This window comes from Acartia tonsa, chromosome 1 (assembly GCF_053477335.1).
Source record: "Acartia tonsa isolate MP-2025a chromosome 1, ASM5347733v1, whole genome shotgun sequence".
NCBI classification, from domain to species: domain Eukaryota; kingdom Metazoa; phylum Arthropoda; class Copepoda; order Calanoida; family Acartiidae; genus Acartia; species Acartia tonsa.
In genome coordinates, this window is record NC_137260.1 from 33,042,892 (window position 1) to 33,055,763 (window position 12,872).

Genomic DNA, 12,872 nt, shown 5'->3' on the forward strand with positions numbered 1-12,872 from the left:
TTTTAACCCCCTCAAAAAAGCTTGGACGTCCTTGTGTTCGTCTATTAGAAGCTACAAATTTCAAAAATATGAACTATCTATAATACAAAGTAGAACGATGTCTGTCTGTTTGTTTGTCTGTCTGTTTGTAGTGAAGGATCTCGCTAACCGCTGAACCGATCGGGTTCTCCTTTTCAGGGTAGCTTCTTATAGTTCCCGAGAAGGTTTATAACTATTTTCTTAGGGGGTGTGACACCCCCCCCCCCAAAAAAAAAAAAAGAATTATAATATCTTATCTCATAAATAAAGTTTTCGGTAGGTTTCCATATTCATCCACAACGGGAAATATGAAGAAACAGGGAGCTGCGTTACACGATCATTCTAATACATACCTACAATAATGATAGAGTATCTCCGCTGATAAAAACTCTAATTTTTACCAAAATGTTATGTTGTCTGTATTAGAGAAAGGTACAAGTATTAAAGAAAATAAAAAATCCAGTATCATTTTGACTGTAAACCTTATTACTTAAAACAAAACCTTCGTTAAGGTAAAACGCTTTCGCTAAATGTCAACGAATATATGAGTCCTGGCAGAAACCGCATCCAGGACATCATATATCAATAACAAATGGGGGCTATAATTTGGAATATTATGGTCAAACTTATTACTTTACATTAACGTCTTTAAAAAGCTGGTCCAATCAAAGGAATGCTTGTCTTCAATGTATACCTATCGGGTTCCTTGAATACAAGGAAAACCTAGAGAAATAAGATGAAATAAACATACTCTATGTGGATGAAACTTAACAAGAGTTTAAGGATCAAGTCGGAAAGGCTGATAGCGGTTTAAACTTAAAGCTTACGTACTCACTTTTTTTACTGGAAAAAATCCTACAACTTTACCTGAAGTTGTCAAAAGAATAAAGTATTACCAATACAAATAATTAACCAAATAAGATATATTTGTTTAAAAGCTTATTGAATTTAATATAATTAATAAATTATTTTTCTAATAATCACAAAACCTTCCCAATTTAGTATTATATTAGTTTAAAAATATTATAGTATTTTAAAAAATTCAAAAAAAATAATTGCTGATTCCATAGTATCTAGTGGCTCTTTATTCGAAGGAGGATCAGGAAAGGCTGAAAAATAGCTTAAAACCACCAAAATGCTTTGACATAGAAATAAAATAGCCTAAACAGATAATTCGATCAGTTTAGTACTACCATTTACGAGACTTTTGATGAACCGCTTGCTTTTAAACTTCTCATGATGATTCCCACAATAATATTTATAAATAATTTTTTTATTCTCTGTAAGTGTACTTTCAGAATATGTACACATATCTCTAACTAATGTTAACCTTTCTTATTAAATAGATAATAACACCTATTAAACCGATATTTAAGATTTTAATAAAAAAATTTCAACAAATCAATTTGCCCTAAAAGCATGTATTTAAAATTCAAAACGAGTGAGCTTCTATAAACTAAAATCTTGACGTTGAAGTTGCTTTTGTTGTTGGCTATTTCTAGGCGATGCTTGTCTGACTTTAGACATTTTAGGTTGGGAATCTTCTCTCTTTATAATCCTCTTTTTATCTCTCCTTCATCTCTCTCTCTCTCTCTCTCTCTCTCTCGCTCTCTCTCTCTCTCTCTCTCTCTCTCTCTCTCTCTCTCTCTCTCTCTCTCTCTCGCTCTCTCTCTTTCTATTTGTCCATCCTAAAACTTTAAAATCTTACAGTATCTCTCTCTCATTCTCTTTATTTCTCTCTTAATTCAAATGAAAATAGGATGTTGAATGAGTTTCAAGAAAGAAAGATAAATAAAGGGAGAAAGAGAGGGAGAGACATAGAGAGATAGAGAGAGAAAGAGAAATGAGAGAAAGATAAAAAATGAACAGATGGACCCAAAGTTTAATCATAAGAAGAACGAGAGAGAGAGAGAGAGAGAGTAAAAAGGAAAAGTAGAGACTTTATCGTGGTGTGTATTATATGTGCGTGTATCTTCGATACAACCCGAGCGACGACGCGTCCGTCCATCCGTCCGTCCGCACGTTATTGTCAGTCAGTAGTGTTTGGACTTTCGCGCTGTTCATGCGAGCGCGTCATTGTGTGTTTTATCGTGGTGTACTCTTAAGATGATCATAATATTAAGTTATAAATATTAACAAGAGCATATAAACATAAGGTGAAAAAAACTGAAGAATTACGTGATAAACTGTAAATGAAGTGACTTTTTAACATAGTGAAATAAAAAAAGCATAAAAGGTGGGTTTAATATTTTTTTTTGTAGTTATGTTTATCTTTTGTGTGCCTATTAATTTTTGTAAAGATTTTGGTCACGCATTCAACTTATTATCTCATTAATAAATACTAAATTTACTAAAATGATCATTTGAAAAGTTTTGTACTCTAAAAGTGCAGATTAACCTTACAAGTAAGTTTTTAGTTGTTATTTTTAGTAATTGGGTGTCTATTTGCCAAAGTTTTAGGATGTATGTGTGTCTGTCTGAATGAAATTCAGCATATCTTCGTTTTTTTTTCATTTGATTTGATTCACTAAGAACTCATTTATTGTTGCAAAAGAGTTTATCATGATATAAAAATCAAGTATGACAACATCCATAAAAGCGAAGTTCTTAAATGAAAAGGAAAAACAAACGAACAAGAACTCTTCAAGATTGTCAGAACTTTATAAGCAGAACATTTATTAGTAAGTCTAAACAAAATTTTACATAAATGTGTTGCAAAATTGCGTAAATACATATACACTATACAGTAAAAGGACATACTTTTATTTTATTATTTGATTATAGAGATGGCTCGCTTATATTAATGTACCTTATTGTCTGGTAACGATTATAGAGTTGCTACTCTCCTAAATCGTAACTGTTATAGGAATCATCATGCAAAATTTAAAATCAATAGGACAATTCTAACAATTTTTAAAAATTTGGAAACGAACTTTAAATACCACTAAAATAAAAATAGAGAAACATCTTAGTGTTCATTAGTTTATCATCTAGAAAAAATGTAATTTTGACTGGCAGAAAAGTTATAAATAAGTAAATATGTACATGTGTCAATCTTTTATCTGTTAATCAACGATGTTTATTTAAGATATAGGGACAACTTTAAATCAGGGATCGGAAGCCTCACGTAAGCCGCGCATAAGCCTCAGTTTTAAACCTGCTTGTGAGCAGAAAAAAAAAATTTCAGAAAGAAGGATTGTCTGCTAAAGAGCCGTTTTATACATCCAGCTGAATTTTATAGTGATAAAATCATGATTTCACTGAGGCTTACACGCGGCTTACGTGAGGCTTCCGATCCCTGCTTTAAATGAATAATGGGGAACACGTTTTTTAAGGAGCGGGGCTAATCTGTAATTCGTTTGAAAGTTCGTACTCAATCATAAATTTGACGTTTCTTTCAATATTTCTAAAGATTTCATTTTCAATTTAAATATAAATATGAATAAATTATTTCAAAATTTAACTTTGTATGCAATTGATTAAACGAAGTTACTATAAGATTATTTTCACAAAATACACATTTATGTTTTTTGGGTGGTTTATGCATAAAAAAATCTAACATTTGTACTACATCTTGATTAGCATACATAGTCAATTTTGTCATCCTTGTTTATTTTGTCAAACTTCTTTTATCGTTATTTTATAATAGCTCAGAAATAGGAATGAATATTATAGAAAAGAAAATTAAAAATGACAATCGTCGATCTTTAAAAACTTCCAGGGATAAGGGATGGGAAACGTAAGAAAAAATTATTCCAGGCCTATTTTCCAACTAGGCCTAAAAAACTAGTTTCGGGATGACGCAGTAGTTAGATTTGAAAACTATGAACAATGATGAAATAGCTATTATATGAATGCAAAGAAAAAAAGTATAGAATAGAATTCAGGTAGTTGATTCCACCTAGCATAAAATATAATAAAAACTTTTCAAAGAACCAATATGTTAGTGGGTTTAAGTAGAATCCCGTTAAGATGGTCATTACTTCGCCACCCCCCCCCCCCCCCCATTTAAAAAAAAGTTTTTTTTTGAGATGGTTAAATCTGATTTATTTTCAAACATTTTAAGGGGGGATCTACTTCACCCCAAAATTTGTATATAGAAATAAACACCGCTTTAGCTCCCCAGCTTTAATAAATAAATTAAGTAGAATTAAATAAGTACATGGGTAACATTCTATCAACTAATTGTTCCATAGCATACATATAAATTAAGAATTAAAAAAAAAATAATTTTACGTTAAAAATTAACAGAAAAGTTTAATTAAGTGTGCAATAATTTTTACCAAAATTAATGAAAATTTTTTTTAACAAAACACAGTACACTTTTTATTTACATATTGAACTAGTTTTGTATTTGTAATCATTTAGGTGGGCTATCAATTCCATATGAAATATAACTTTTAAATTGTCTAAAGACATGAGTTTTTCACATTTTTCTGAAGTATAAAATGTTGAATCCTACGCAGTCTTCAAAAAACGATCTCTCTGTTTATGTTTTGCTATATGGACATTTATTAATGTGTAGATTTAATAATAAGTTGATGTGATTAAACATCATATATATTGTAGTCATTCTGATAGCAGAAAATTTCCATTGTTTTCATTCTAATAGCAGAAATTTATGTTTGCTTGAATTAATTTAGCCAATTAGGAACTGGGGGACGCGTTTGTTATTAATTAATTGGTTAATGCTAAAAGCAAGTATCAGGCTATTGGATATTGGCCTACAGCCAATAATGAACTGGCGAAAATGAGTTGATTTTATAGGCAAAAAAGAAAAGTTGCCCCATCACTTTTAAAAGGAGGCTGAGACCTAATTTTCGGTCAGGTTTCCCATCCCTTATCCCTGAAAACTTCTAGTGACTTCTTCTCTCGCATCATTAACCTAAAATCACTCCAAGGCATGAGTTAAACTTCCATGAAAAAACTACAATCAAAGCTATTTTTGTGATCATTTTGTTAAGAAAAAATATTTCATATCATAGACAAACAAACATATAATATATTTGAAATAGCTTTATTTAGTTACGTGCACACGAAATTACCAGATGGTGTACGAAGCTCATCCGAAAATTTTGATACCCACCTTACAATTTTGACAACCCACTTAAACTAAAATCTAGGGGGTGTTTAAAAGACATCAAGAGAGGTGTTATTTTATTGTCAACCATCTTCTGCAAGCTTTAGCTTGAACATTCATCTTGTCGTTGCGTCGCTGTTTTACTTATATAGACAGACAACTTTTATATTGCTTTAATACATTTCTTAATGCTTTATAATTATCATCTGTCCTTTCTACTATTAATTTTTTTTTATAGAATACTTATTCTTGTATTGTATTTTGTTTCATGATGTATTCTTTTAACTTTTTTATCATCTAAATCTAAATTTTATAATTAGTGAAACAGTTATGACTACTTTTGTTTGACCATTTCGTTTTAAAATTTTTTAAAATTGTTCTATAAAAACTTAAAAACTATAATTTTTATTTTGGAATCATCTATAAGAAGCAAATACAGAGTCAATTCATGTATCTGCAGTGTTTGTCAACAAATCCCATAAAATGACATTTACGGTAATACGAAGTTGAATAAGTCGGACAGACATACAGAAAGCCATAGTTAGAAAGAAGCTGCCTCAGCTAAATATTTATTTAATAATTATTATATTTTTAATTCTTTTAAATTGTTTTTATTTTAATTTATTTTATCTTCTAAATCTGTGTATTTGATATAAGATTACATGTAAACATTACAGAATGTTAAAAATTTTATAAACAAGGAGGATTACATACATAAAAACGAAGCTCAACTAATCAGAAATTGGTTCAAACAAATAGAGCACGCTAAAGGATTTACTGTAAAAAAATGCGCTAATAAAATTATGTCTGATCGCCCCTAACGTCATCATTTTAAAAGTTTGTTGATGTGATAAGATACTTAAAGACTGTCATTATATGGTTTATGGCCACCGGTTTTGTTTTGTAATGATCATAGAGTTGCCGAGCCTGTGCTTTCAAAAATACACTTCTTTTTAGGCAAGGTCATAAATAAAGGTCAAAAATCATCTATAAGAGCTGCCCGTTATAAGCTAACGTACAGGCTAAAATGTAGAAATATTTATTTTTAAATAATGTATGCATTTAGCATACTCATCTTCTTTAATTTCACCAACCTTATTCTTTTAACATCTCATAAAATAATAGTATCCCATTAGTATAAAATGACCCACTTATTTGATATTTCTTTTTATAATTTTATAGACACTGGTTTTAGGACACATTACATACATTAACATTTCTATTGTAGGTTTTAAAAGCTTAAAAAACTAAATTTTCTCTTCAAGTTAAATTATTTTAAATATTAAAAATCTATTTTAGGGGAATCTTTTTTTGAAGTGGTCGTTTAAACTTGGAGTTCATTTGCATAATTGGAGGGTATTGTCTTTAAATACCATTCCGCTATACCTTAGCTATGCATTTTTTTTTGTAACCATATCGCCTTTTAACATCATTTTTTAACATTTAACAACGCGCAAAGGAATAGGGAAATTGATAAAAAAAATTTGCAATTACAAGGATATAATATGAGTGCTTTATTAGTAGCAAAGCTACTAGAAATCAGGGATATGTCAGTTCTTCTTCATTTTTTTTGTGTAGAATCCCCAATTTTTATTTTCATTATCTATAGTGTTAATATCATCATATTTAAATGGTATTGGATTTTAAAAATACTAGTTTAAGTAAATTTACTTTTTGTCTGTATGACTGAATATGCGAGTGGTTTTAAGTTATACGTTACTTTTGTAAAATATATTTAATCTGTACACACTTCAGTTAGGTATGCAAACGGATAGGTGCAAACTAATACAACTGAAGTTCTATTCTCATTTATGGATCGTAATTGTTGAATAATTCTCAACAAATATATCACAACTACGAATGCATGATTCGTAGTTTACTGGTTTAGAAAAGTTAATAGTATAATTTTAATACACCAATGTAGAAATGTTTGAAGTTTTTTTTTCCGCTTAACATCAAAATTTTCGAACATCTATATCTTAAAAAATCTATAAATGAAACAATCATCTGTAGTTCAGAGTAATACTTTGTTGGATATATCTGCACATATCTTCATGTTAAGTGCAAAAGTCAAGGCTTCAAACTAAAGTGTTGCATATTATTAAAATGGTAATAGATCTTAAAGATGTGGTCCACACACACTGACAAGTTTTCTCAAAACATAAGTCCAAATTGTGTCCAAATTGTGTCAAAAATTATCTATGTGACGTCATAAAAATGAGGGATATGAGAGGACAAGTGGGAAAAAACCCTAAAAAGATTTAGATAATCCCTCATTTTTATGACGTCATAATTGGGCTTTGTCACATGATTGGGTTCTTTAAAAAAAACCTCAGAACCGGCTCTAGAGTGGTATATAGACCCTTCTCTAAAATTAAAAAGGGTTAAAATTTTAGAAGATTCTTTTTATAATGCTAAAAGAAAATAATTATTCGGCTACCATATTGCTAATTTTACTATTTTTGCAAGAACCCACCTCATGCTAATCAAAGTAAAAGGTACAGAAAACCACGAAATTAATTATCACCAATATTTTTTTTTAAATTGAATAAAAGAAAATAATGTGGTGCTATAAGTTTTGTTCTTAATTTATTTGAGAATATGTCTCCCTCTCTCCTTCGAACTGAATTATGCAGAGAGACAAGAATATTTTAGTTTTAAATGTGTTTAAACAAGGAAAAGAATATCTATAAAAGAAAACCTTTTGTTAACAACCTTTATTTTTAGGAGGAAGAAATATTTTGGATATGGCTAGTCTCATTGGGTTTAAGTTTTCAGGGAATTGTCATAAGAATGCTCTCATAGAGACCCTTTAAGGAATAAAGCCCTAATGTCTAAGGCGAAGCTACTTGTAGATAAAATTAGTCATAATTAACAAACATTTTAATAAATAAATGTTCATTTTTCATTTGAAATACTAATTGAAAAAGCATGAAACATGTATTTTTGATGATTGCTAAAAATGATTTTGTTAAAAGTTATTACATTATAAATTAATATGAAATTTAATAAAGACGAATAAATCAATATTATTGCAGTTATTAAGCTATTATAAATATCAAATTTAACTGAAAGTTTTTATTACATAAATAATTGATTGATAGATTGTAAGGAAAATAAATGAAAATATCAGTTATTGAAAAAAAACAATTATCAAAATTGATTATTAACAGTTAAATGTATAAGAATTATAAAATTTTATCCAACTATAAAAAAGTAATACTGACCCTAAGAAGCGCAGAAAGTAACCTTCTACCTGAACATGCATCAAGATTAGGAGAATCTATTCAAGCTAGTCTGATAATCTTTAATAACAGCTGAGAAAATATTATTTTTATTGACCGCCAGACAGACAGAAAGACCCTAGTTAAAGAGTAGATCAGGAGAACTTTATCTATGTGTAGAAGCTGCGATACTGAATACTTGAATAAATTTTTTTTCATATTGAGAAATCGAAAAAAATTTGGGGGGCAATAAATCTTAAAGACGACCTTTTAATATTATTTAAGATTTATTTTGCTTGTTGGCTATATCTTAATCCATGGTAAACATAGACAAAAGAATATTTTTGTGATGACCCACAAACATGGACAAGGACAAGAATTATTAAAAAAAAGTAATAAGGTTCTTTGATCAAGCTTAAGTGAAATATTCTTGGCTGATTATTACAAATTATATATTTGTAAGGAGGTGCAAGAGTTGATTTACATGATATTTACCCTGACATTATGTCCTCCTTAGTAGAGCATTACATTACAAGTTTTACTAGGCTTCTGTCTGTCTGTTTGTACGGTTAATCCTTGAACCGATATGGTTTTTCTTTACAGTAAAGATGCTCATATTTCTATGGAAGGTTTTTAACTATTTTGGGGAGAGTATCGCCATCCATCCAAGATAAATCGCCTCTAGAAAAAAAGAAAGTTGAGGGTCAACTTACCCCATACCTTTTCCTCATATACCCTTAGAAGCTTTTTTGGGCGTAGCTGGTAGTTATTGTATGGTACCTAAAAAAGTGCATAGGTTTATTGATGTCCTCCTAAACCCCAACCTTACAGTTTAAGGGTTTCTTAAATGTTTGCCCATTCTGTCTTCAAAATACATGTCACTGCCAGTTTGAATTATTTTGAAATTAACAGGCTCTAACTTTGAAGCTTAATTTATCATTATTTATAGAATCTTCAAAGTATTAAAGTTATTACGAATAGAGGAACATTACTTTTTTTTTACTTCCAATCGTATTTATCTTTTTAAATTTGATTTGCAAGAAACATCATAATATTCATTATTTTTAGTTTTTTTTTGCATATATTTTATGTAATTGAAACGCAAATTTTAAACGATATATTTTGAATAAGAACTAAACATGTTTTAAATGGTTTTCTTAAACGAATTCCTATTATATATAATAAAAAAATTATTGACTGTTATATGCAATTATCCCTCTATGACGTATTAACTCTATTCTCCAAATGACTCCTTATTATTTCTCTTTGTATGTCTATGTTTTTATGCTTTGACTAATTATATTACAAATAACAGACATAAGCTTCAAATATCTATAGTCTAGCTATGTTTAAGTTGAGTTTCCAAACGTTTCAACCAATAATTGTAAACTACAGATGGGATAAATAGTGCATCATCATTGGGGTTGTGCATCAATACATATATTTGCCATTGTCTTATTCTTTTAGATACCTGAACCTAACTCTGTACCAATGAAAGATTATAATTCTTATTTATTAGAAATACGTAAATGTACAATTTCTGAAAGCATATTTGAAAAGCTTGGTCTATCTATCATTAACCTATCCCTGTCTCCAAGAAGAGACCCCTAATTCTTATTTCCAAGAAACGAATGTAGGATTTCCCTAAACAAAATGTGACTTTATATTTTTCTTCCTATTTCTATTAAAAATCTAGGATTAGGGTTATTAGTTCTAAATAAACTACTGCTGCTATGTCAGACACATTTCGAAGTGAATGTCTCCTCGGCTCTTATAAAACTCAATTTTAGTTGGTACTGGTTGCAATCCAATCCAGCAAGAATGGCCTGTAATGCTAAAGTGGTTGCATGAACGTACGAACAAGTGGCTAGCCGGCCTGTCATAATAGATGAAGAATATACGTGGATGATATAACATGAGAAAATTAAGGTTGCAATTTCCCATCCGCATTTATTGGTCGGGCCGTTTATCCAGTATGAGGAAAGAGGATGGGGTAAAGGAGGGGGATGGGAAAGGCCCGTTACAGGAAAATCTGGTGTAAGATCCAAACAATTATATATCCATTTCATTCCAGTCATAATCATATTCATGTTCAAAAGAGTCCTATATTTTACTCATCTCATAAAATTAGCATGCAAAAAGTTACCACTTGAAAACAACCGCTTTTTTTCCTGATATTCTAACTTTTTTATCTTTGTATATTTAATCATTTTATTTAATTATCCTATTATATTCAATAAGTTACAGAAATTTCAAAAAAATACACTTAAAAGCAATTTAGATGTACTTTTAAAACACCCATACCAAATAAAATTCGCAAGTTGTATTATTTAGTTATTTTTGATACCTAGATAACTTCAAGGTGTTTCCACACGTCTACAAAAATCACAAGGATAGCAAATGAAATTAAGTGAAAGGAAATGTTTAATGGAAAGGATAGGGTACATGCAAGATTGCAGTTTGATAATTTGCTTTGCCCCAAATGAAGATTGGGGAGGCCCGGGATATTTAGCAACATATATTGTTGAGTGACTTTCCCGGCCGTTTACAAGATAGCATTGAATATACATTATACATTCAACTAGCGGCATAGCGGACTCTGGGGTACTTGAGGGAGTCAACCCTAAATTTTTAGTTTTGAAAAGAAAAGATTTTTCGGGAAGAGGTATGGGGCTATTTATGTGGTCATTTTTTGGGACGGTGGAGATTTCCTTAGATAAGATAGTTAATACCTTTCCTGGACCTACCAGAAAGTACATTGTAAAAGAAAACTATTCAGTCAAGCATCAAGTTGATCTTTAAGTACAGTCAGATACACAGACACACAAACAGACAGACATTCTATTGGTTTTATACAAATGCACAAAGTTGTAATATTGATTTAAGCAGTCTTTTTGCGCCTGTTAAAAAGCACAAAAATCTATGCATAAATAAATTGTAAGGTATTACATTTTTATGCAAAATAAAACAATTATAAAAACAAGTTTCCATATTATTTTTTTCAAATAGTAATTTAGAGTTTTTGCAAAATAAACTTTAATGTCGTGAAAAAAATCCTATGTGTATTTTTTTCTTTCTCAATAATTAAATGATAATTTGTTTAGTGTGTTATGGAATCTTTTTCTGCGACAGTCGGTAAAATCAGCATTTTATGTCATTTTTCGTCTCTCAGATATAGTCTGCATATCAATGTGGGTTTTGTTGACCCTTTAGTTTATTTGTTAAACAACTTTGCATAAATTGATTCTTGTTAGATTAATGAAATGTAAAAAAAATACTTAATAATTTATATGATAAAGTTATAAATGATATTAAACAGGCAAATTTTAAATTTTGCACTTAATTTTTATGCAAACATTGGAAAGGGATAATTTTTTTCAAAAGAAAAATTTGTGAAAAATTGCTGACAAAGTTTTTTAATGGTTATAATTAAATAGCAATTTGTTATTTAGTTGATTATAAACTGAACTTGAAATATAACGATGTAACAAATAATTGTTTTTTTCCTAAAACTCTTCTCTGCTTAAGAGATTAAAAAAAACTTTATTTTGAATTCGTTTACATAATCATATTCACGTAATAACAGATTGAGATATAAGAACAAGAAAATTAATTTGCAGCAAGCGTCACCGCAAACTAATTTTTTAAGACCGGAAATGTCAATAAATATCTAGATATGAAATGTTCGTTAATTGGATCATCATATCTTTATTGATTTATGGTTTCTATATTTTTCCTTTTTTTTAATTAAATATTTTATTCTTTTATTCTAAAGATTCATTCATCTTTCTCTGATAAAATGTACATTTTAAATTTATTTTGCATTATGATTAATTATTTTTTATTTGATTTTGTAAATAAACAATAATTAATAAGTTAAAAATATTATAAATACGCAAGGATAAGCCAATATGCCATAATAATAAATCTTTCTTTTCTTCAATTTATCGTAAATGTTAACTTTAGATTTTGTATATTTTGAGCAACATTAATTTTTATGCAGTTGTCCTGGATATCGGTAAATCCAAGATGATTACCGACCAGACAAACAGTGGGATGATCTTGACTTGTAGCTGAATATATTTATAAAAAAAAGTATGACAACATCCATAAAAGCAAAGCTCAAAAATCAGAAGGAAGAACAAACGCACAATAACTCTTGTAGAGAGTTAGAACTAACATTAATCTATAAATCTAAACATAGTTGTATATAAATATTTTGCAAAGTTGCGCAAATACTTATAACATACGCTTTTGTATGAACACTTTTTATGCAAAGGCTCGGCAAAATTAAAATGAAAGGTTAAAATTTGCTCAGCAACTCAAGGATTCAATGTGAGGTAGAAGACAATTGAGTTTAAATTAATGACAACCCTATTTCTTTCATTAAAATGATTAAAAGTCCCCACAGGCTAAATTATGCATGTAAAGTTATTGGAAAAGATTTATTTATCGTTTATTTAACTTTTCATCTATCACACCAACCACGGACTAAAATGGATATTTGATCGAATTTTATTATAGAAAGCCCGGGCTAACAAATTCATGAT

The 12,872-nt window shown here is 29.4% G+C and overlaps 1 protein-coding gene across 1 annotated transcript in view; it reads left to right on the plus strand.

The window, feature by feature from the left end:
- The first annotated feature begins 1,998 nt into the window (after positions 1-1,998).
- The window catches only part of LOC145317402 (uncharacterized), a 184,337-nt gene continuing 173,463 nt past the window's right edge, over positions 1,999-12,872 (plus strand). Inside the window, exon 1 of the mRNA XM_080158469.1 lies at positions 1,999-2,254. The gene's annotated coding sequence lies outside the window, so the exon portion shown is untranslated. The remainder of the gene's footprint in view (positions 2,255-12,872) is intronic.